General features: G+C 31.1%; 1 long non-coding RNA gene across 2 annotated transcripts; it reads left to right on the plus strand.

The window, feature by feature from the left end:
• The first annotated feature begins 7,068 nt into the window (after positions 1 to 7,068).
• LOC106433392 lies at positions 7,069 to 8,136 on the plus strand. 2 transcript variants are annotated; one of them, XR_001286588.3, is made up of 3 exons: positions 7,069 to 7,175; positions 7,278 to 7,324; positions 7,436 to 8,136. It is a non-coding gene; the product is annotated as an uncharacterized LOC106433392 (long non-coding RNA). The 2 variants fall into 2 exon arrangements; XR_007314899.1 differs by having other exon boundaries at positions 7,638 to 8,136.
• The last annotated feature ends 204 nt before the right edge of the window (positions 8,137 to 8,340 follow it).

Consider the following 8,340-nt stretch of genomic DNA (forward strand, 5'->3'; position numbering starts at 1 on the left):
AACTTGATCAAGTTGAAATCCGTTGAATGGATCCGGGAGTTCCCCCAAACACTTCAGTGGGTGATTGTCATTAAAACTGTATCCCCAATGAAGTGTTCAGAGGATGATCTCTAGGAGACATCCAACCAAAAATATTGATTCTTGTTTTATATATAAACATTTGCATTGCATGTAGATATGGGTAGCAATATGAATACAAGAGATTGATATAATTGAAGTTTAGAAGATGGATTTAGTTACATTTCAATATATAGTTAAAGGCGATGGGGATAAATTGCAAGCTTCAATGAGAAAGAGATAAAGAGAAAAAAAAATAGATGATGGCCAAGAAAAGCATTTTGAATATAGACGCAAATTGGGGTTAAAGGAAAGAGTAAAGCGAATAAGCATTTTGAAAAAAGGTCTTTACGGCTTTTCACAAGATAGAAAGGATGCATACACGTAAAGATTCTGGTTTATACATTATATGCTTATAGTGCCCATACTGGTCTTGCTTGTCCTCACTACATTCTCCTACTCTTCAACATTTGATTTGTTATATTGTAAATTTGGAGAAAGGGTTACTGATGATGATATAAATTCCTACAACAAATCCATGATGTCCGCGCTGGTTAAAAAATGATGAAAAACTAGATCGATTAATATTTGTATACTAGCTACATATGTGGCGCATCGCGTGGTATGTACCAAGTACATCGCATTGAAAAGTCGAAAGTCAAATAGATGATGTCAGATATGATTAACAGAATTATGTGCATGACGGAAGAGCATAATACATATATTCAAGATATTTGTAAAGGTTCACATTTACAGATTTATATTCAGAACTAATCGATAACTAGGTGATTTTCCCGTATTCATGCACGAATATAAATATTTATAAAGTAAATATATTATAATAATTGATTTCTATTATTTTTAATTTTAAATTAATTTATAATTTATGTGACTAATTTATATTAATAATATTATATTACTATAGTTAGACATATTATTTTAGATATGTTATATCTAGTCGGTTTTTTTACAGTCGATTTAGTTATCATTTGGTTATATTTGATTGCCTATATTTTTCTGAATTCAACTATTAAATGTTTTATTCTAAATATATTAAAATTTCCATTAATTATTTTATTTGCATTTTAGTTGGTTGTTATCTTAAATATGTAAATATATTTTAGGAAAATTATGTATACCTTAAGATATATTGTGCCTAGAATAAAATAAAAAATAAACTAATGTGTCTGATTCCAAATTACATAAATTAATATAACGATAATATTCTAAAGTCTCATACATATATAAAAGTACATACATAAGTAATTAATATATTTTTGGAATTTCATGAACACATATCAATATTTACAATAATTAAAATATTTTTAAAATTCTAAATAATTTTATGCCTTAGATTTATTGAATGGTAAATTGAAATTTACTTAAAATAATCTTAAAATGAGAATTCAGATTTGATTTGGTATCTTGATTATATATTAATTTCTACAAACATAAAATTTTAAAAGAAAATTATGTATTAAGAAAACATATAATTTTAATAATGATAAAATATAATATAACTCCCTAGTTAAAGTATATAGTGTTATGCTATTTTAAAATAGTATGTAATTATTTGATTTGCTTTGGTATTCACATTATATACAAATATATATTTTTCATATAAGAAAATATAGATATAAAGAAACTATTTTATTACTTCAAAAGTATATTTTATGTTATTTATAAATATTTTTTAAATGGAATATTACTATTTTCTGAACTTTCCTTTTTAATGAAATCATATTATATATACATATATTTTCGTTTTCAAATTTTATTTTTAAACTTTATAAATATTTCTTTTTTATTATATATGTTATTTGGAAAAATTTAAAAAGGAAACTGAAAAAAACAGTAATAGTATTTAAATGTAATATTTTTAATTCATTAAGGGTATCAGTGTAATCAACCATCGTGAGAGTTAACTGAGCGCGACACATAGAAAACTGACTTCTCAAATAATATTATAGAGATGACTAGTGAGTTATGGTCTTTTAGTTTCTATATAACATTGGTGTTTTAATTTTTATTAAAACACATATCCAAATAAACATTAGTTTTAATGAGAATACAAAAAGCTTATGTATATTTAATACAAATAGTGATTTATTAATTTTTATGTTTACATTGTATATAAATAAAATTTCTCATTTAAAAATAGGATTCTTTGTTTCAAATGCACAGAAACTCAGTATAACGAAATGCATACTACCATTTACATTTCCTGTATGATCCACCACAACCCCACCGCTTCGCTGGTAATCCAGAGCAGAGTCCACAGACCTCGGATCAACATCCCCATAGCGGATCTGTACGAACCTTCAGCGGAGCTCCAACCATAACACCAAGCATATCAACGGCAGGACGGAAGACGACAAAACGGAGCAAATAACAAAGAGGAGAAAGTTTCTGACGACCACATGTGGAGAAGGTGGCTATCGGAGCTAGAAATCGTCGCTGATTTGAAGATAAGAAAGAAGTTGGAGGTTCGAGGAGAGAGATAGTTTGATACTTCTTAAACTAGATTTTGTATCTTTTGGATATAAACTCAATATTCTAGCATAATGAAAATCATTTGCATATAGAATTAGAGGCACTGAAAAAAACTATGGAAAACATGCTCCAACATTCAACATGTCAAAATTTTGGGACTGATTGCAAAGACTTGATAGCAATGATAAAGGAATTCCAAGTTAGGCAAAGTTTTGCAACATAATTGGAGACGATACATACTCTCCAGATATGTTTCTCGAACTTCAAAATTTTTCACATTTCAAGGACCCAAAATGGAATTGATGATTTTTTAGCTAGGTATGCAGTCTTTTTTATAGTCTTTTTTATAGAGAGCTTTATTACATTGATTGTTCTATTCCGGTTTGCTTAGACCACCTCAAATTTGAATAATAGAATAACCGTTTGTTTTAAAAAAAACACAATATTCCTTTTCACACTGCAATCTGGAAATGTAACCAATCTCACACTCTATATTGTTTAGACGCAATTTGCATGAGAGATTAAATGGAGAATAATTGTTCAGGGCAGCAATTTGACGAAGGGGATGTCAATAAAAAAAAAGGAGAAAGACATCTCAGAGGAAGAGTTCATGCAAGGAATACTTATGTCGTTCAAATTTTTTCAAGCAAATGGAAGGCCAAAATAAAATATTCGGTCAATTATTTAACAAGGCCTAATATTTCGACTCGATTCATCTTTCACACAATCAAAATTTTCGCACGTTCTTTAATTGTATGATTCGAATATATGATTATTGGTCCCAATATGAAAATTCTTATTGGAAAATTGAAAGGAAGAACTGGAAACCCTTTGCACAGATATATATATATAAATAAGGCATGCAGCTAGTGTTGTTTATCAGGGAATGAGCTAGAAAAAGAGAGTCAAATGTCCCCATGAGTTCCCTTTAACGCTTCATTGTTATTACTCAAAACCACATTTATTTTCTTAAACGTTTGGTCAGTTTTGTATGTAACACTGAAGTGTTTGGGGGGACTCTTGGTGCCATTATGGCCTTCCTAGGGTGGACGTTGCAAAGGTTTTATAGTTTTTTTTTTTAAGAAAAGGTTTTATAGTTTCTTTAAATTACCAAATTCTCTTAGAGTTTCAAATGTTTTCATGGATTTCATATTTCAAATGGTGTTGTTTAACATATATTTACTATATACTAGGACCGGCCCGCCCTACGGGCGGGATGATAATTTAAAAATAATTTAAATTGTTAAAGTAAATATGTTTGATTTTTGTCTAATATTTGTTTTATTTTAAAATATTTTGTTTTATATTAATATGATTCATCATTTTATTGATTGTTAATATTTATTTACTTTCATTCGCATTACAATTAACTAATTTTTTCTTAGGATTAATAAGATTGTTTATTTGAAGTTTTATTATGTTTTTATTTCAGTGATGTAGAATTGTTGATTTATTCATTTTTACATTATTTTATATCGTGTCTCTTATTCGACTATATAATTATATATTTTATTTTTAAGTAATTGTGAATCTATGTTTATATTTACTTTTTTTTATTGTCGATTAGAGTGTTGATCGTAGGAAGAGAATGTTATGGGTTGGTTACTATTTTTTGACTCTTTCCGTATATATTATTTATGAAATTTAAAAATGTTATTGATTAATATACATGTCCTTACATTAGAATTTGCGATGTATACTTTTTTACCTATCAATATTATGGGTGTACAATCTATTTCTATTATTTTTATATGTTTGCACACATGTTAGATAATTTATAGTATAAAATGAGAGTTGTATGTGGACGAAATGTAAAAATGTAAACAGAGTGAAGAGTCTCAAAATAATAGTGATTGTAGTTTTGCAATTGAGGTTGTTGCCGAAACATTAGAGTGGATGATAATTAGTGGGATGCTACCTATTGTGTCTTCGTGAACCTGTATCCAAGACATCCAAGCATTAGAGCCGGTTGCTTTCACTGCAAGTAATGAGATGTTTCAAGTACCAGTGCCAAGTAATGGGTGTTGTCAGTTCCTGTAAACGAAATCATAGGAATACGAATATAAGGATCCGGATGATACGAATATAAGCTGTTACTTATTATAAATGGAATCTCAATACCTCCAACCATCTTTGGGTCAATCTAAGCCTAAGTAGAGGGTTTGAAGGCAATGAAAAACAAACATGAATAAGATTAATCAACAACTAAACAGATGAAAATGAATTGAAACCAGAAAGCTGTATAACACTAACTCAATTGTTGTATCACTGAATTCTAAGTCATTAAGAACATGAAAATGAGAACCGAGCAGCATATTCACATCAATCTTATAATCAAGCTCACATATCTAAAGGGAACTTTATTTTTTTTCAAAGAAAAGGTATCTCAAGGGAATTTAATACAGATGAGTGTCATAATCCATAACCACAGTGTTGTAAGCTCAGTAATACCTACCTGGTTTCCGGCTTTCCAGCGAGAGACGGACTTGCCTTGCCAATGAATTCGATGGTTCCGAGAGCAGTTGAGACCAGGGTAAGAGCTAAATCCAGATGGTGAAGAGTAAGAACTAAGTCTCTGCAGAGCATCAGCGATTCAGAGCAGTGCCAAGAACTCTATCTAATAAGAACCTCATCGCCATAAACTATTCATCAGAGAAGAACCTCTGGCGTACATGATGAAGAAACCAAGCCAGTTTTGCCGTGCTCTTGCAAAGACAATATTTTGCGTCTCTACGACTTCCCATCGTAAGTCCTGCAAAAAATATTTGTTTTCCAAATCTCTCCGACTCTTTTTTCTATCTTGTTTCCCTACATATATCCTGTTTTGACGTTTGAGTTGTTTTAAGGGTGAACTCGGAAAATAATACGGCAAAACCTTGGGCAGAAGCTGGAACCATCGTATAACTCGCCATTAACACACCAACAGAAGCGTTATTCTTAACTTAGTCCACAAAGACCACCAAAGACCATCGTATAACTCGCCATTGATACAGCAACATAATAATAACAACCTTGACTACTTTTGAGAACAAAAAAAAAACGTTTGGTCTTAATTCCATCCGAATTGCTGATGCTCTGTCTCAGTTTCTTCTCCCTCTAATTCATACTCCTTTCTTTCTTCCAAGCTACTTCTCCTGGTTTTGTATTTGATCCGTTAATCAAATTTTCAACTTTGATTACCACTTCAAAGATAGATCCTAAAATTTTGAAAGTGTGGGACGAACGAAGTAATGTAATGATGAACGTATGAGGAGAGAAGAGGGAATAAAACAGAGAGACTAATAACAACAATTATTTCTATGAAGAAATCTCCATACTGAAGCAAAGTATTATGATGATTGATGAATTTCGGCGAAGCTTACCTCATTATTTATAGAATAACTTTTGTAACCATCGAGGAGGGTGAAGGTGCTATTGAATGCGAGTTAATGAAGGTGGTGGTTTAATGGAGTGAATGAGAACGTAGATGACGGAGATCCAATGAAAGCTTAGACCGGTACACCTCTTCTGGTAAGAGGCGGTGGCCTGTACTTGGATCGACGCGGCAGTGACGTCTTCTTTACGCAGACATAAAAACTGGAAACATACTTGGGTTTATACGTACAACATGAAAGTCCAGATATAATAAAAGCCCAAACAAATTGTATTTACGTTTTAATGAAACGCTGCGTACGCGGACACGTGTCAACACTATGGACTTCGACTTTCTGACGTGGCAAAGCAGGAGAGACTCCAACATTTTTTTATATAATTAGATACTTCCTTTTCTTTTTACATTTAGTATTCAACACTTTCTTAACTATATAGTTAGTATACACATAACCCATAACTGAAAATGGATGAAATAACACCTGAAATAATCAAACCGAACCAAACCAAGTTCAGGTGATTTGGAAAATAAAGTCTAAATTTCATTAAAACTAACAAAATAATATATTTCTATTCTAAGTTTTATGAAATATAAAATAAATAAATATTAGAATGCAACTAAATTTTATAAAACATAAAACAAAAGATTACAATGTGGGAGTATATTTTAAACTTTGAGAACATCAACCAAATAGTAAAATATTTATTCTTGGCTTTGTATAACACGATATATAGTCTAAACATCGTAAAACATTTATTATAAAATCTGTACTTGAAAAAAAAGTTTTTATTGTGTATTAGTAATATATTTTATGGGAAATTTAATTTCCTTTTTCTATCTTTTTAAAATTTTGACTATTAAAATATTATTTTAATATATTAGATTAAATCAAATTTTGTATATTCATAATTTGGAATAAGTCAAATATGTGTGGAAAGACAAACGTACGTTTCGAAGTGTCATTTATTTCCATTTGGGAAAATTTAATGATATACCAATTTAATTTCTATAATTTATCTTAATTTTCTTGTAACTGAAAATTAAAAATTAGCATATTTTTATTTTTTTATTTCTTAAAATTTAGTTATAAATTTTAAAATTGTGCTTAAGATCTATTTAGGAAATTTATAAAATTTTGTTTTATTTCCAAGAAAAAAAACAAAATTAAATTTGATTGCAGTCTAAAACCGGCGCCGGTGTGTAAACAGTCGGAGCTGTGGCTATCCATGCCGAAATTGGCTCATCCGGAGCAGAGGTATCTCACTCGCTTTTCTCTCTTCTCTCGTTTCGTCTCACTGTTTACCTTTTCCGCGACTAGTAAGCGTGATTGTGATTTTGATCTCCTTTGAATTTATAGTTCTCTGGATAGTCTCTGGTGAAGTGAAGTGTATGGAGTTTCTAGTGGTATGTGAGCTTCTTTGGGATCAGATTAGGAATCAGAATTCTCATTTTGAGCATTTTCATTCCTTTTAGTATCTCTCCTAATCATTTTTGGCATCTAACCTTTTTTTGAAGGATGGGAACCTGGCCACGCTAAAATACAAGCAGATACATTTATCTTTTATGTTACATCCTTTCAACTGTGAACCACACTTAAGTCTTATTAGCAGAGGCTTCATTAGCTTGAAAGTTGAAAACCAAATCATAATCATGGTTTCCTTAATTGAACCACCCAGGAATTGGTAACTCAGTGCTCATTTTTTTTCTGTTGTGGCAGGATGTCACAAATGTTCCCGTGCTACACTTGTATAATCATTTTGGAGGCAAGAAAACAAAACTGCCTGAGATGGTAGGCTCCTCTTAGATCGATTTAATCCGACATGAGCAGCTTCAACTTCCTGTAAACCAGAAAGCTCGTAACTTTGCAGATGTTGAAACCAAGTCGGTCTTTTCTTATTTGAGCAGTCACATCAGCGTGAAATTACTGTGCTTATTCACTTTAAGTTCAATTGTGCTGCTTTACAGTATGTCGTGTCCAATCTTTTGCACCGGTGGTTAAAATTTTTTGCTGACTGCCTGCTTGAAGGCAACCTCACAGAGGGAGCCAGCAACCACGATAAAAATAATCGGTATAACTAAGGCCAGTGACAAATCAAGGCCATTGTTATCAAAGTTTGTTGATATTTCAAAGCAATCTTGTTATGTATCTATCCCTCTTGTGAGTTTTGTGATATATAAAGACGTGACAAAGGAAATGTGAAAGTAGGGTTGCTTTAGCTAGCTGTTGTTGATTTGGAAATATATCAAAAAGGAACATGAAGTATGTTTACAAGAGCTAGTTAATCATGGAATTACATTTAGCTCAAAGCATTTAAAACCCAGGATGGAACTTTGAAGTGGAAATTAGAAATGCTTAAGCAAATCTGAACCATTTGGATAAAATCCCTTGGCACTGGTTAATAACCGGGCGAAGAGAATGT

The sequence above is a fragment of the Brassica napus genome, chromosome A7 (assembly GCF_020379485.1).
Source record: "Brassica napus cultivar Da-Ae chromosome A7, Da-Ae, whole genome shotgun sequence".
NCBI lineage: Eukaryota > Viridiplantae > Streptophyta > Magnoliopsida > Brassicales > Brassicaceae > Brassica > Brassica napus.